We start from the raw sequence: 16819 nt of genomic DNA on the forward strand, positions 1-16819 counted from the left end.
CATGATCCCAGGATCCTGGGACTGAGCCTCAGCGTTGGGCTCCCAGCTCAGTGGGGAGCCTGCTTCTCCCTCTGCCCCCCTCCCCCTCCACACCCCACCTCCCCCCCCCCGCTCATGCACACACGCACTCTCTCTCTCTCAAAAATAAATAAAATCTTTAAAAAAAAAAAAGTATCTCATCCAACCTTGAGAAATTCTAAGTCCCGAAACCCATATTTATTATCTGTTTGAGTCCTGAATCCCACGATTATTATCTTTTTAAACCTTGAGCAAGTTAACAAACCTCTCTGAGCCTCAGTGAGTAACAATGGCCTCTAGAGTAACAATGGCTACTTCACAAAGGTGAGTCCTGATTAAATCAGAGAAAGCACAAGTGCTCAGCACAGTGCCTGAAGCTTAGTAAATACTCAGTACAACAACCCTCATCTTCATCAATATTAAAGGATGATCATCTTGTTGTTAATAACAAGTTCTTTATTCTCTATTAATTCCACATATGACTATGAAAAGCATTCGAATTCTGGGCTTATGTTCTCTTTAATCTCTACGATTGGTTCTTGAAAGACAGTAAATTGACAGAATTATTACAAATAATACTACTACTTACGTGGGTGGTTTTACATGGATTCCAGGAAGAGAACTAGACCCTTAAGCACAATATGTTTCTTCCTTATGTATAAAAGAGGAATAACAATATTAAACATGTTGCAATGGCTCTACAAAGACTGGCTGATTAAAAAGGTTGCTAAGCAATTTGCTCATGAGGGTAAAATTTTTGCCAGTGCAGCAAATTGCATCATTTGTTCAAAATATTCACTGTCCCTCTCTAGTTAGCTCATCCCCACAGTCTGTTTCCCATGAAAGAATCCTTCCTGCCCCTCCAGACATCAGGCTTGGCCATGTGACTTGTTTTGCCAAATGCAATGAGAACTGAAGTAACACATGCCATATCCAAACAGAAGTTGTTAAGAGCCATCTTATGTGCAATCCATTGGTTTCTTCTTCTTTACAGTGACACTGGCTCATCCAAGAAAATGACCACTCATTCAGCCTGAGAACCAGAATAAAGACAACGTAGGGCCGCACCACAGACAACCCACGAGAGAGAAATAAACCACTGAAATTTGGAGGTTGTTATCTCAGCATAACCTAGCAGTGTCTGATTAATACATCCAGCTCCCACAAATGCAGTACTAAAACAAAATATTTAACATTTAGGTTAAAATATAGAGCAGCATTTTCTCACTGATTTATTTCTCATTTCTTTCCTCCTTTTGCCACAATACCAATCTGGTAATGTCATTCTTTCAGGGATTAAAAAATACCTGATGTTAGGTCTCTAGATAAATGCAAATCACTTATAAATGATGTCTTTCGAGGCACAGATACACATACCATTTTAACTGCGTCTTTGTCCCTCCTGGACCCTGATTTCTTTCCTAACAAATAGCTGTTCCTAATGCTTGGACATCAAGAGAAGGCAATCACTGGAAAGGCTGGAAGGAGGATAAATCCTGCTGAGATAATATAGTTATGCAAACAGCTCAAGTGAATAGCAGGAAACATCAGTGGGTGTAGGCTGGACCTCATAACACCAATGGTCACCGCATGTGTGAGTGCCTGCCCTGGAGCACAGTCCCATGAAGTGTCCGGTCATGTCTGGCCCAAGCATGCCTCACCATAGGATGTCAAGAGAAAGGGGTCCCATGCACCTGTTATCTGTGATTCCATCTTACAATGACTGGCTCTGTGAGTTCCAGATTGTACTAAGTAATGCCACCATCTTCCCGGGAACCTTTTGCCAGACAGATGATTCGACCCTGATAGATCCTTAAAGGCAACAACCATGGCTCATTCATCTTCGTATCCCAGTGCTATTACACTTGTAATTAAAGGCAGCTCAGTGCAGAGCAGTTAAAAGCATGGGCTTTGAATCAAGAGCTCAAGATTCAAATACTAGCTTCTCCACTTCCTTGTATAACGACCTTATGAGCAGATGCTGTTAAGTGCTCTACTAATGTCCCTCTGACTTGAACATTTTCGAGTGCTCCAAAGGACTCCACACCGCCAATATCAGCATCTTTACTGAGGACTTCTTTTGAACCTTGGAAAACTACTCTGCTCTTGCAGGGTTCAAGATAGAAGTGCGAGGGAATTAATCACCCTCACAAACAACTGGAAGAGATGCTTATACACCAATGTTCACAGAAGCATTATTCACAATAGCCAAAAGATAGAAACAAATCAAATCCCCACCAATAGATGAATGGGTAAGCAAAATGTGATATATAAATACAATGGAGTATTATTCATCCTTAAGAAGGAATGAAATTCTCATTCATGCTACATCAAGGATGAGCCTTGAAAATATTTTGCTAAGTGAATTAAGTCAGACACAAAGGGAAATATTGTATGATTCCACTTGCATGAGGTACCTAGAATAGTCAAATTCGTAGAGACAGAAAGTAGAATCATGGTTGCCAAGGAGCTGGGGGCCGGAAGGAATGGGGAGTCATCATTTAATGCATGTAGAGTTTCCACTTGGGATGATGCAAAAATTCTGGAGATGGGGGTACCTGAGTGGCTCAGTCGGTTAAGCATCCAACTCTTGATTTCCGTTCAGGTCACGATTTCAGGGTTGTGAGATCCAGCCCCACATCAGGCTCCATGCTGGGTGTGGAGCCTGCTTAAGATTCTCTCTCATTCTCAATCTCTCTTTCTCCCATCTTCCCTCCCTCTCTTAAAAAAAAAAAAAATCTGGAGACGGATGGTCATAATGGTTTCACAACATTGTGAATGTACTTAATACCACAAAAGTGTACATTTAAAAGTGCTTAAAATGGTAAATGTCATGTTATATATATTTTGCCACAGTAAAAAATAAAGTTAATAAAAATAAATCTAAAGAAAGAAAAGAAAAAAAAAAAACCAACTGACAGAAGCAGGTGGTTATACATCCCTGTTCCCTCACCCCTCAAGTGAGATCCTCCTAAGGGAGGTGTTTTACACCATCTCCAGAGTTTCCTTGTGAGATTAAACTCCAGTCACCACTGCAGTAGCTTACTGAATAAGCTACTGCCTTGTTGCCTGCCTTCTCCTCCCTATCTCATACCCTTGTTCACATACTGGTGATGCCTGTCATGTCCCAAATAATTACGTTCACAAGAATACTTGTCTCAGGGTTTGCTACTGAAGGCAAGTTTCTTAACTTCCCTAAACATTAATTTCCTCATCATGAGAAATAATACTTGAATCACGGACTTATTGTAAAGATTAAATGAGATAATTCTTGAACATGCTTAGCAAAGTGCCTGACACGTAGTAGATACCTGTAAATTTCTTGAACTTCTAATCCAATAGTTACCTGCCTTTTTAATTGAAGATAAACTAAGTCTCTCAGTTTCAGAAAGAGACTAAAAATCCAACAGCTATTGTTTCCCATCTTCTACCTGATTAACATCTCCCATGATTTCTTATTCACCACAAGATGCATCAAAAGGAACTGGGATTTTGCATCCCATTCAATCCTTTGCTTAGAAGTGGGCTAGGCCCACAAAGGAAATTAGATAAGCTCCCAGATATCAACCAGATTTTCCAAAACAGACAGATCACCACCATATCCTTCTGACCTGGAGAATTAGGGGGCTGTGAGGTTAACTATACACAAACCTTAATTCCTGCCCTTTCTCTTTGCCTCCAAATGTACCATCTTAGCATCGTTAAGGTTTATGAGGAAGACTAAGATGCATTTTGTCTTTTTCTGTTCTACAGTATACCAACTGAAACCATAGAATCATGAAAATCCATTGAAGTGTATCCTTTGCTAAGTACCACTTTATTCGCTTTGGTTTCTCTTTACTTGCTTGCCAAAATACACAGAGAATTTTGTTAGCACAGTGATCACCTATGCCAATTAGCAAACCAGAGAAAGAGGTTACTGACTCTGGTGGACTCTCCTAAATAAGACTGATGAGAAATTCAATTTCTATCCCCTACTTTTATAGAAAATGGCTTTATGAATATGTTTTTTTAAAAGAAGCTGAACAAAAGTTCCTAGACTTAAATGTTAAAAAGGAAAGTTCTGTTACCAAAACGAGTAAATAATAAAATCCCAAATTACATCTTGCCCTTTATCATAATCCTCAAAGCTTCGTTCTAACATCTCATATGTTCATAGCCTTTAACTTTGTTCTTATCCCTCACAACTATATAGAGGTAGCCACCTTAAGTCCAAAGCATCTGACTGAAAGTAAACCATCCATACTTGGACATGTCTAATGGTTTCCACCTTGCCTCAATTACATTAAGTTTATGAGGCTCATACTTCTCCCTACATTACTGCCTATATTTTTCCATTTCACTTACTTCTTATAAAATAACGACAAGATTCAAGAAATATTCAAATGATCACGCAAACTCTGCTATACTCTGCCTTGATTACAATAGCTCAAAAATGCTGGTTCACAAGCTGAAGCATGGAAGTCAAGATTTATGTATAAAAGGCAGTTTAGCAATGTTACTATCTAATATACAAAAGTGGTGTAAGTCATACGCATCTGGTATGCACAGGACATTGAATGTGGCTGCAGCACACTCAATGTTGTACATTTCAGGGAGTAAACCCTTCCCATTCATGAACTTCCTCACACCACTTTCAGAAGCTGTAGACTATGAATTGCCTTCTATTAGTCTAACAAAGTCAGTTTAATGCCATCCACTAACTGCAAACATTTGCAAAGATTTTAAAACAAGAGCCATACTCTCTGGCTCTGCCTAAAACTCACTGAAAAGGGGGGTGCCTGGGTGGCTCAGTCGTTCAGCGTCTGCCTTCAGCTCAGGTCATGATCCCAAGGTCCTGGGACCGAGCCCGCATTGGGCTCCCTGCTCGGCGGGAGGCCTGCTTCTCCCTCTCACACTACCCCCCTTCTTGTGTTCCCTCTCTTGCTATCGCTCTCTCTGTCAAATAAATAAATCAAATCTTAAAAAAAAAAAAAAAAAAACACCTCACTGAAAAGAACTTGGTCCCTGATGACATTTGGAGAGATTCTCAAAACCAACAAGCAGTGTGGAGTCCCACTATAGATCAGGAGCATCTTCACTTAGAAAGTGGTCTTTTAAAGGTATTAAGGCTGCATAAATTGTGTTTGGTCAATGGACTCAGAATGCGCACTGCTAGGATTCCCAAGGCCATATTCATAATCTCTCTATTGCTTTCCAGGTCATTCTACCACTCCCTCATCCCAATTTCAAACCCCACATAATCCACAAACACCAAAAGCAGGTAGTTACTGCCATGAAAGTGGAATGAAAGAATAAAGAGAATTCAGCATCTCTGCTTGTGTCAGCCCCCTACTGAAACTCCTTGGTGATTAAGTTCAAACCTCATCTCCTTAGTGGATCATAGGGTCTTCACACCTGCCACTCTGTTTGGCCCCTTTCAACATACCCCATCCAGTTCCACAGGTCTATTTTCACTCCCCCAAATTCCAAATCTCCCAATCTCTTGCTCTTCTTTGGACCTAGACCGTCCCCTCTGTTATTTGCACCATCAAAACCAAGGGCACCCAGCTAACACCACTTAGTGCTCTACCTCACCCCAGGTGTCACCTTCTTCAAGAAGCCCTCCTCATCCTTCATCCGTGAATCTCCTAAGTCCTCCATGACAGCCTGGGTGCTCCCCCATAATAGTTCCCATTACAGTAGCCTGCTTACTTATCTAGTGCCCCACTAAAGGCTACAACTCCTGAGCCCCTAAAAATCACTTGCTCTGATTACGGTTGCACCTCCCTGTGCCCAGCAGAGGACTGGCATGAAGCACACACACATATGGTGACTACATAATACAAACACTTAACTCTTTGTTAATAAAGTCCATCACGAAAGCACACTGGCCATTCTTGTTTTCCAGAATAAAATAGCTAATAAAATGACAGTTATTCCATCAATTCTTTGCATGAAAAAACTGTCGTAAAAAAATATCATTTTAGATCTGGAAAAGGACCAGATGATTTTGACACATACCAAGAGATCTCCAAATAAGGAGAAAGCTAGTGGCAAAGCCAAAAATGGAACTTAGGTCTTTTGACTCGCAGGTCAGTGCTCACGTCTCTTTATCCAAAAGAATCTGCTCTGAAGTTATTCTAAGCAACTATTTGTGTTACTGAATTCAAGATGGGCTGTCAAAGTATTTGAAGCCCGTGTATGAAAAGATAGCTTTTTCTTGGACTTGACAAAAAAGGTAAAGAATTTCCCTTGTGTAACCCTGCTCACTGCTCTGTGCTTGTAAGCCTGATGAACAGCAGTCCCTGAAACTCAGTTGCCTTTGTATCCACCCAGGATCAAACAAGATCTATTTTCAAAGAGTTCCTAAGAATGCCAAGCTATCATCCCATTCACAACCAAACCTCCTGCATCCCCCCCAAGAAGAGGTTCCAGGAACAAGAGGGTTAAAGGGCCAAAATGCAAAACAAAGACGGGGTAGGAGGGAACTTTACCTAGAAGGAAAAAGTCACCCACATCTTGGGAAAGAAAGAAAATACATCAAAAGCCCTCTCCTGAGAGCCAAATGTGAAAGAGTCAACAACATTGCTCCCAGGATCCTGCCCTTTTGAGCCATTGTCTTGCTCCTCCAGGTGATAATAGTTAATGTTGAGCTGGCTGGCAGGAAAGCAGCATGGCTAATCTGCCTGAAACCAGGCATAGGAAAGCCATCTTGGTAGAAGTTTGCTGGCTACTAGTATCACCAAGAAAATAACAAGGGATCACAGTACCAATCCAACCACGTATCTTGCAGAACAGCTCAAACCTCCACCTTCAGAGCAGAATTCACCCCTAGAGCAACTCCCAGACCCCACCTTCAGTCACCTTGAACCCACAGAGGATGACCTTCCCACCCTGACCACACCCACCTTGTTTTAGAGAAACTTGCTACACAGGAGCTAGTTAACTACAATGCACAACTAGGTTTAGTCTCTTATCTAAAACCCTGCCCTCTTATTATAATTAGTCACACTGCTTTAGTGGAAAGTCTCTTACAGCCTGTGTAAGGATCTGAGAGTATTCCTACAGAACAGTCACACTGCTCAATTCCCATTCAAGTTCTTGTCTTCTGAGCCACTAAGGAGTTGCCCTGAATTAATAGTCTGCTCTTAATACACTAACGGGGAATGCACTTTGCTGCCTGCAATTCATTCATACTCTGAAATCATGTAATGACAACTACCTTTAGGGGTAGCAAGCTGTAAGGAAAGGGGAGAAAAAAAAAGAAAGAAACACTATCAGACCCCCCCACACACACACACACACGAGCGAACGCACTGCACACGTACAAGAGAATCAAGTGAGCAAAATGTAGAATCTAAAGAATAAACCACAGCAAAGTAAAACTGCTTCTATAAGGCACCTATGACTATTGTCACTGGCCTCCCACCTATAGGTGTATCCCAGGGATGGCCTCCCACCCAACCCATACTTTTCTTCTGCTGGGGCCACAATCTCTCTATTGACTTCCAGGAAAAAGTCATCACTTAGTTCTTTCCTGAAAGTACTGGCAGCCTTTCTTCCCTTTCTCTTTTCTCTTTAATTTTGTTGAGTGCCCGCTAGGTGCCAGCAACTAGAGATTTCCTGGACCTTCAAAGCAATAAATCTAAAAGATGGAAGTGGAAAAAGAATGCCCAAAGAGTTAAATGCAGAACTTGAGGCACAACACTGGGAAACAGAGCTAGCCAATGGCTAAGAAAATCTGACTATGGCAGAAGGTGAAGTGGCCCAAGAGAGGGGTGACGAATTATATCAACAATTAAGTCAGCGAGGGTGTGGCCTTGAGCTTCCACAGCCGAGGCAGAGTGAGAAGCAAATCACACAGAGGACTCAGCCCCAGCTGTGGAAGAAAAACAGCCTGGCTCTTCCTGGTGCCTTCGCATCAACAACAGGACTCAGTTGTTGCTTCTGTTGTCATCGTGGGGCCACACACTGCTCCTACTATGGCAAGCAATAATTTAGCAACCTTGAGAGTCAGGCAGACGTGGGTTCAAATTCTAGATCTGCCACCCATTAACTTGGAGCAAATTCTTCTGTTCATTCATTCAATCAATAGATATTTATTTGAACATCTACTATGTGTTAAAAACTCTTCTGGGGGGTAGGGTGCCTGGGTGTCTCCGTCAGCTAAGTGTCTGACTCTTGATCTCAGCTCAGGTCTTGATATCAGAGTCTTGATCTCAGGGACGTGAGTTTAAGCCCCACATTGGGCTCCATGCTGGACATGGAGCCCACTTAAAAAAAAAAAAAGAAGACTCCTCTAGGCACTGGGGATACAACAAAAAGCAAAATTTCTTGCCTTCATAGAGCTTAGCAAATTCTTTAAGCCTCAGTTTCCTCATCTATAAAATAGGAGTAACATACCTACCAGTATAGGTAGTTTGAAATGAGGAATATAAAGCACCTAGCACATAGTAGATGCTCAGTAAATGGTATCCTTCACAGAACAGAGCTAACTTATCTACAATTCCCAATGAGAGTGTAAGTCCAAGTGAAGAACTATCTATAGCTCACCTCTATACCCCCCAGTACCTATCACACAGTAGATGCTCAACAAATATTTCACAAATCAATGAATAAGTAATCAATAGTAGCCATTATTATGGTAACTGATAATTAATATTCTTCCCCAAGACCCTGAGTTCTATTACCTAGAAAAGCAACAGGTCATTAAATTAAAGCCTTTTTTTTTTTTAGGAAAGTAAGTTGCACTATACAATATGTCTTCAGACTTTTTTTTACATGTAAGCAAATGTTACTAAGCGTAAGTATTCCAATCCAAGGAATCTATTAGTACAGAGACCTGCATGGACAGCTGATATTGATGCCTACCCACTGCTTCCCTAACCACAAAGTAAGAACAAGTTGGACAGACTTCAGGTTCATCCAGAAGACATGTAAAAAGTCAGTTAAATGATGGGGTGCCTGGCTGACTCAGTTGCTGGAGAGTGTAACTCTTGATCTCAGGTAGTGAGTTCGAGCCCCACATTGTGTATAGAGATTACCTAAAAATAAAATCTTTAGGGGCGCCTGGGTGGTTCAGTAGGTTAAGCATCTGACTCTTGATTTCGGTTCAGGTCATGATCTCAGGTTTGTGAGTTCAAGCCCCACATCAGGCTCTGCGCTGGGCATGGAACCTGCTTAAGATTCCCTCTCTCCCTTTCCCTTTGCCCCTAACTCCCTCTCTAAAAAACTAAAAAACTAAAAATAATAATAATAGTAAAATCTTTTTTAAAAAAAGGAAGATATATGAAGTTTGGCCCATGTACTAAAAGATGATCAGATAGGCTAAGCTTTTAAAAAAGTGTCACATCAACAAACAATCACAAAATCTCAATGGCTTAAAACAACAAAGGTTTATTTCCTGCTCACATTATATGTCCAATGCCAGTTCCTCATTCAGTGTCTCAGGGACCCAGGCAGATGGAGGCTCCATCTCAACACATGCTTCCATGACCATCACAGCAGAAGCGAGCACTGGATGGTCTCACACTGGAAATTAAATATTCTAGCATAGAAGTGACACAAGTCACTTCCAACATAAACCCGGAAGGAGAGAAAAGTAGCTAGGGAGAACACGAACAATCTCTACCCCTGGTGATACGAAGACCAACAAGCTGTGGAATAACAAAGGGATTTGTTAAAGAGGGTGCTCCAATGAAACAACTCCATAGCTCTAAGGTTCTCAAATCCTAGACCTGGGAGGGTGTATAGGGGTCATTTTAGAGTAGTGGCCTCAACATGAAGGCATCTCAAACAACACAAACCCGGACTCTGAATTTTTCAGGGCAACTCTGCTTTTTTCTCTAACTGTACTGAAGGTCCAGATAAGTTTTTATTTAGGAAACACAAAAAAAGTTTCTACAGCTGAAAAACATTTGAAAACCACTAATGTAAACCAAATCCTTTGTTTTACAGATTAAAAAAAGTAGACAGGGGAAAAAAGGGAGGCCCAGGAAGTTAAAGTGACCCCACCCCACCCCCAGGAAAGCTCCGGAATGTTTAGCAGATGTCCTCTGACAGATTTGCTGTACCGCTGCACCACCCTCTGGTCTTACCCTTCATCTCTGCTCCCTTTAACTGGCACAAGAGAGACAGACCCAGACCAAGACCATGTCACACAACAAATGGTATGGACCATAAGTTGTCCCCACCCTACTGCACTAAATAATGATTCACATCCCATTAGCAATTCTCTACACTATTCATTCCCTACTTCCTGGCAAATGTGAAGCCATTAGTAGAAGTTAATACTAACCTTCAGGAGACTTTCATTTTGTTCTCAGAAGAACAGGTTAACAGCCAGCTATGATTTGTATTCGCTCAATTCCATTCTCTTCTCATGTTCCCAAGCTCTGCTTTGTGCCCAGCTTTTCCTCCACCTTCATTCACAGTAAAGCACTGGGTGTCACATACTTAAGCCTCAGTGGTCTTCTAACCTCCAGTTTCTGTCTTTTTCAAATCATCTTATACTTGCTAGCCCATGAAATAAAACTCAAAACTTTTCAACCTGGAATCGTTACCTCCTCAATTTTACCCCAGCCTACTTTTCCAACATTCTCTCTGCTGTAGTACTTATCCTGCCCAGCCAAAGCAAGATGAAGGGCCTGGAAGTCAAAATGACATAGTAATGAATCCTAGATCTCGTGCAAGTTCCTTAATCTGAGTTTCAATGTTCTCTCCTATAAAATTGATATGATGGTGTCAACTTTGAGAAGCTTTTGAGAGAATGTAACAGTGAGGATTCTGCTTGACTACAAGCAACAAATAGTGGCTTGCAAGTAAGAAGGTTATTTGTTTTGGGCAATAAGAAGTATGGGAAAGGGACACCCGGGTGGCTCAGATGGTTAAGCGTCTGACTCTTGATTTCAGCTCAGGTCATGATCTCAGAGTTCTGGGATACAGCCCTGCATTGGGCTCCGTGCTGGGCATGGAGTCTGCTTAAGAGTCTCTGTCCCTCTGCCCCTCCCCCTCCAAAAAAAAAAAGAAGTTTGGGAGAAGTCAGTTTAGGCTGGTACTATGGCTCAACAATGTCATCAAGATCAAGACCCACCCTTCCAAGTTCCAGCTTTGCCATTTTTAATACCTGGTCCTGTCTTTGTTGTTGTAGCTGGCTGCTTCCCTTTCAGGCACTGCACCTAAGTTCCCAGCAGGAAGAAGCAGAAAGGGGCCAAAGTTGTTGGGGTATACTAGCCAAGTGTGTCCTCACTAAGCTTTCAGGAAAGCCCCCATCCAACAACATTCACTTATATCATTATAAGACCTGAGTCCCATGGCCACTCTAGGCTGTTAAGGGAGTCTTGGAAAGTGAGACGTCCATATTCCCATCTCAAACAAAATTGGGGTTCTTTTAGTTAGAAAGGAGACAATGAATATTGGATAGGCAATCAGTAATGTCTATTCCAATATTAAATTATATATTTTATGTAAAGTGCTAAGCACAGCAGTTAACAGCTCAATAAAAGTTGAGCTGTAATTACTGCTATTATGATGATTACAGTTGTTATTATTATTATTAACCTCTCTTACCCTCTGGCCAAATGGAGTAACTCCTATCTAGATATTCCTCTTACATTTCTACTATATATGTATCTATTTGCTCTATATGTATCTCCAACATTATCTCTGCTTCAAGGTCCAGGAAAATGCCATTTCATCCAAGAAGTCTTTCCTGACACCTACTCCTAATAATAAGTTCTATGGTGGCAGAACCCACATCAGACAAAAATTCCTGTGTTCATTATTCCATTGAGTATAGTCTCTTAGAACACAGTAGGTTCTAATAAACAGTGCCTTGATAATTTAAGTAATTCATGTACATATTCATATCCACATTTACAATCAGTCTTCTAGAATCAAACATGGCATATTCCTGAAATGTAAAAGTTAAACACTAACTTTATATGTCATAAAGCTAGTTGTGGGAATGAGGCAATGAAGACTGTATTCCCCAAGAATAAGACGAAAAAACTATAAAATTCTCTAAGACACCATACTTTTAACATGTTGTAGGAGTTTAGATTATAGTTCATCAAATATTCCCTCCTCTATTATGGGCAGAGTCTACTTTTACCCATGGATTTGATCTTCACCATGTGACGTGCTATGTCCAAAAAGGTTGTTTGTGAAAATGACATTGCTTGTGCCGTTTGACTCAGCTATCGAATCCAGTTATCTGCCACAAGAGGGGTATGCCTCGAGTAGCTACTATCCCTTCTGCCTGGGCCCCAGAACACATGCAGAGCAGACCAAAACCAAGTGCAGCCGACAGCAGAACTACCCCAGGAGCGCAGCCTAGATCAGTCAAATCACAGTCAACCTAAAAACTCAGGACTGTGAGAATTAATACCTGTTGCTGTAGTCAAGAAGTTTTAATACACAGCAAAAGTTGACTAATGTAACTTTTATCAATTGATGTATTTTAGCATTTCTTACATATTAATTCACTTTGTTCCTTTTCTTCACACAAGAAAGAAGAGACTGAAGGATCTCTGCCTTTGGTACACCCAGTGATGTCTACCTTTGGATCAACTGTTTTAGATATAAGACCTACAATTATCATTAATACCAGTGCTTTTCTATTTTCCATTTGTTCTGTTTTTCTAAAATAAGGAAAATCACAATAAAGTATCAAGGAATAATTGCTGAAACTAAACCACTGGCTGGCAAATAGGTCTCCAATATAACAGCCAAAATGTTAACTTCTTTTTTTAAAAAGATTTTATTTATTTATTAGAGAGAGAGCACGCACAAGCAGGAGGAATGGCAGGCAGAGGGAGAAGCAGGCTCCCCGCAGAGCAAGGAGCCAATGCGGGACTCAATCCCAGGACCCCAGGACCATGACCTGAGCCGAAGACAGACGCTTAACTGACTGAGCCACCCAGGCGTCCCCAAAATGTTAACTTCTTAGATGATAAAAGGGTTTATAAAGGGTGTCCCTAGTAAAACAAACAAAAATGTAGATTATACAAAGTTAACCTCACCAAAGTCAAAGACTATCTGTTGAGGTGGATTTATGGATTCCAACACCATTCATTTAAACTAATATTTGAGGGTATCTATGTGGGCAAACCATGACCATTGAGTTTCACCAAAGGGAAGACACTGACAAGGCTGAAGTCTTGTACCCTTTCCAACATAATAAAACAAGAGGGCCATACTATTTCAAGAGAATGATTTTAAATGCAATTATATTTAATTGCTAAGAGAAAAAGAGTCTCTTTGTAAGTGAAAGAGAAAATAAAATTCTAATCCCTTAGCAAAAGAAAAAAAAAGCCAATTGAATGATAAGAGCATGTATTCAACCAATACCTATTCAGAACTCCAACTGGAAATTTAAGGTATCAGTAAAAATAGAAGAGTGTGGATTTTGTTTTGTTTTACCTTCTTTTAAATAATCATCATTATATTTGGAACCAAATTTCCACTGGGCCAAAGCTGACTTACTAGAAATATATAATACACAAAGTTACTAAATTTGTCTCTTGGTGAAGTGATGGCCTTCAGAGAGACAAAGCACACAGTACAAAGGTCATTAACATCCCAGTGGATTCTAAACAGAATAGAACCTATCTATGCTGGGAGAGTCCATACTTCAGAACGGACACATATAGACGGCACAACCAAAATTTGAATTCAAGGTCACAGGCTCTGGGTCAGAGAAACCTGGACTCACGTGCTCACTCTTACCCTAAACTGAAGCAAGATACATAATCCCGTTTAGCTTCCTTATCTATAATTTGGGGGTAATAATAACCCCTACCTCATAGGAGCTCTGAAAGTTTTTAAAAAGATAATGTATGTAAAATATCCACAAAGGGCTAGCATTTACAACAGCAATAATATTAGTAATAATACTACCTTGACAAACCTGGCTCGCACAGAAAAAACCCTAATCAGTGTACTCTGGCTCATAATCTGTTCATGAAACACTGAATGCACAGCTTTATACTCACATCCAGATACAGCTTCTATAAGGTAACAAGATCAACCAGTAATTTTTCTGCCGAATTCAAGGAGAAGGGCACTGGGAAAAAAATAAGCTTTTCATTTATAGAGAACTGAGGAGGAGCTGGTCCTGCTGCCCACACTCCATCCACCCATGAAAGTCTTGCTGATGAAACCATGCTTCCATCACCATCCACACACCGCCCTCCCAAACCGTGCAGGGCTTTTATTAAAGCACAGAGGCAGACAGACAAGATGGCTCACCTTAGAAGCAAACTCACCTTAAAGGCAAACTCTTCTACCCTCCGGAAAGGATCTGGCTCGACCCCACTGCCACATCCAAATTGACAGCCAAACTGTAAGTGAAGAAGGCAAGCCCTCACTTCCAGAAGTTGAGTTACACTGTCAAAAACTAAAGGAACCTCTTCTATTCGTGGTAATCCTAATAAAGCATGCTAGTCTCCTTCAAAAATATCTTATAAACCCATTAACAGAGCCAATTACAACTGCCAATTACAACTGCATACTGAGAAAACAATGTGACTTTACAAGGACAAGAGTGACCACAGGAGACAAAGTGCCACACCCTTTTTCCAGATAGCTCAACGGAAACGGTGTCTCTTATAAAGGAGCCTGCAATTCTAGAGAAATAGGTGGACAATTCTAACCTCCAACACACCCCCCATCATTGCATTTTTCACACAGATCCATTTCATTTTCATTTTAAGCCAATGGCCTGAGCATCCCCAACTACTACAACTAGTGAGAGGAGAAGGAGGAGAGAAGAAACAAACACAAGTCAACCATACTTGCTTCTAAGCGCATTTACGAAGAGTTTTCTTCCCGCTTGTCTCCCTCTCACAGCTGAACCCTCATACCTGGTGGAAACCAATGGTTAAGTAAAACCACTGATTTAAAAAGCCAACCAGGAAACTAACCATGACAAGTGGGAGCGGCCCTCCTCTCCCGAGCGTTGATTGGCTCTTGAGGTTTTACCGGTCCCCGTTCTGCCTACATAAGTGGCAGGTGTGACTGTCAATCACAGAGGGACCTGACAATTCACCGCTCCGGGAGTAAATTGCCTTTCATCCAGCAAAGGCAGGTAGCCGCCTAAAATCGATCCGCTCCTAACAGAGCAGACCCTCCCTCTCTGGCAAGGAGTGCAGAGACCCTTAAGTACAAAATAAATAAGGCCGGGCCGATCCGAGAGTTTATGAGCGCTGTTTTATTATCCCGCACCAAAGCAGCCCTTAATCTTCACTGTCCTAAGATGATCTTTCAAAGCCTCGGACGAAAATTTTTATAAAAAATGAAAATAAAAAATTAGGTACAACCTTCTAAGTACCCTTTTTATTGTAAAATTCGGAGACGGGGAGGGGGAAGAAAAGGAATGTCGTTCAGTTTAATCTCACATCGTATTCATTTTCATACACCACCACCCTCTACCCCTCCCCAATAAAACCGGCTTCATTTTCCCTGACACGATTTTTTTTTCTTAATACCCTCCCCTCGGAGCCCACCGAGGCAGCCAGGCACCCCACCCCCCTGGACTGGGGCTCCACCTTTCAATACTTTGTTCTGCTTGGGGTTCGCCGAGACCCTTGCCCCTGAGAATACCCCACCCCTCGAGGCAAGAGGGGAAAAGCCAGGAGAAAGAGGGGGGGAGCTGGAGAGAAGAAAGGCGATGGCAATGAGGGTGGCTGCCGGAGAGGGACTGCGGGAGGTGGCCCGGGCCGCCGGGGCGAGCGAGCGGCGCCCGCGCGCCAGAGCAAGCCGTGCACTTGTTCCAATCCGGGGGTTTCTACATCAAGGCAAATCCGCCCTTAGGCCGCCCCATCCTTTCCCCCGCCCCAGAAAGCCCCGGTGGAGGCGGATGGTTCACCCCTCGGCTCCCCGCGATAACGCATTGCAGCTCCCCACGAGTGAGGGGGACCCGGCACGAGGGATGCCCGGCACCGGCGCCCCGAGGGAGCCGGGCGCCCAGCGGCCCCGGCCCCGGCGTCGACGTCTCACCTTTCCGATGCTCGCCCCGGGGCTGTCCCACATGGATTTTTACAACCTCACGTCGCCCTGGCCCCGGGCGGCCGGGAGGAGCCGGAGCCGGCGCCGGAGCCCGAGCGAGCAGGAGCGGGAGGAGGAGGAGGTGGAGCGGGGCTAGGAGTGCACGGCTCGGAGGGCCGGGGCCGGGCGCGGGGCCGGGCGGGGCTGACGGCCGAGGGGGCGGCACCCGCCGCAGTCCCGAGACGCGCGCTCGCGCGGCGCTGCCAGGGCTGCGCTCCGCCGGGCCCCCCGCCCGGCCGCTCCGCGCGCTCGCCTGCTCGCCGCGGCCCTGACTCACATTCCCAGCATTCCCGAGGAGCCGCTGGGGGGGCCGGGGCTGGGACGCGGGCGCCTCCGCGGGGGGCAGCAGAGAGCGCCTGGCCTCGGGCAACGGGGGTCTTCGAAGCGCCACCTCCCAGTCAGCCGCCTTCTCGAAGCACCTGGCCCTCATCTCCTCTCCCCGACGCCCCTTCCCGGCTACCCCCCTCCAAAGGCTGCCAGGCACTCCTAGGACTGGTCAGGTGGCTTCGGTGACAGGGACAGGGATGGTACTTGGTAGAGGGGATGCAACTGTCAAAGTTAAGCTTTGCCGCGTGGGGGGGGTGTCCAAGGTTCTCATACCCTGGCACCCTCCTATTAGCTTAATCTTCTTTAGGAGAGTGAAGGGATTTCGTAAAGTTTTCACTTTCTTGTTCCCCTAAGGAAAAGAGAGAATGGAAGATGAAAAAGGGAGCAAGGAAAAAGAAATCAACATCATAGTTATGCCATTCATTGAATGCCTTCTCTGTGCCCT

The 16819-nt window shown here is 43.2% G+C and overlaps 1 protein-coding gene across 9 annotated transcripts in view; it reads right to left on the minus strand.

Moving 5' to 3' along the window:
* ERC2 (ELKS/RAB6-interacting/CAST family member 2) overlaps positions 1-16160 on the minus strand; it is a 977487-nt gene extending 961327 nt beyond the window's left edge. For 8 of the 9 annotated variants that reach the window (XR_003518693.1, XR_003518694.1, XM_027587663.1 and 5 more), the window contains exons 1-2: positions 16000-16160; positions 14268-14342 (exon numbers count right to left, since the gene is read on the minus strand). The gene's annotated coding sequence lies outside the window, so the exon portion shown is untranslated. The remainder of the gene's footprint in view (positions 1-14267; positions 14343-15999) is intronic. The other variant, XM_027587658.1, reaches the window with a different exon arrangement.
* Positions 16161-16819: the final 659 nt, after the last annotated feature.

This window comes from Zalophus californianus, chromosome 1 (genome assembly GCF_009762305.2).
Source record: "Zalophus californianus isolate mZalCal1 chromosome 1, mZalCal1.pri.v2, whole genome shotgun sequence".
Taxonomy (NCBI): Eukaryota; Metazoa; Chordata; class Mammalia; order Carnivora; family Otariidae; genus Zalophus; species Zalophus californianus.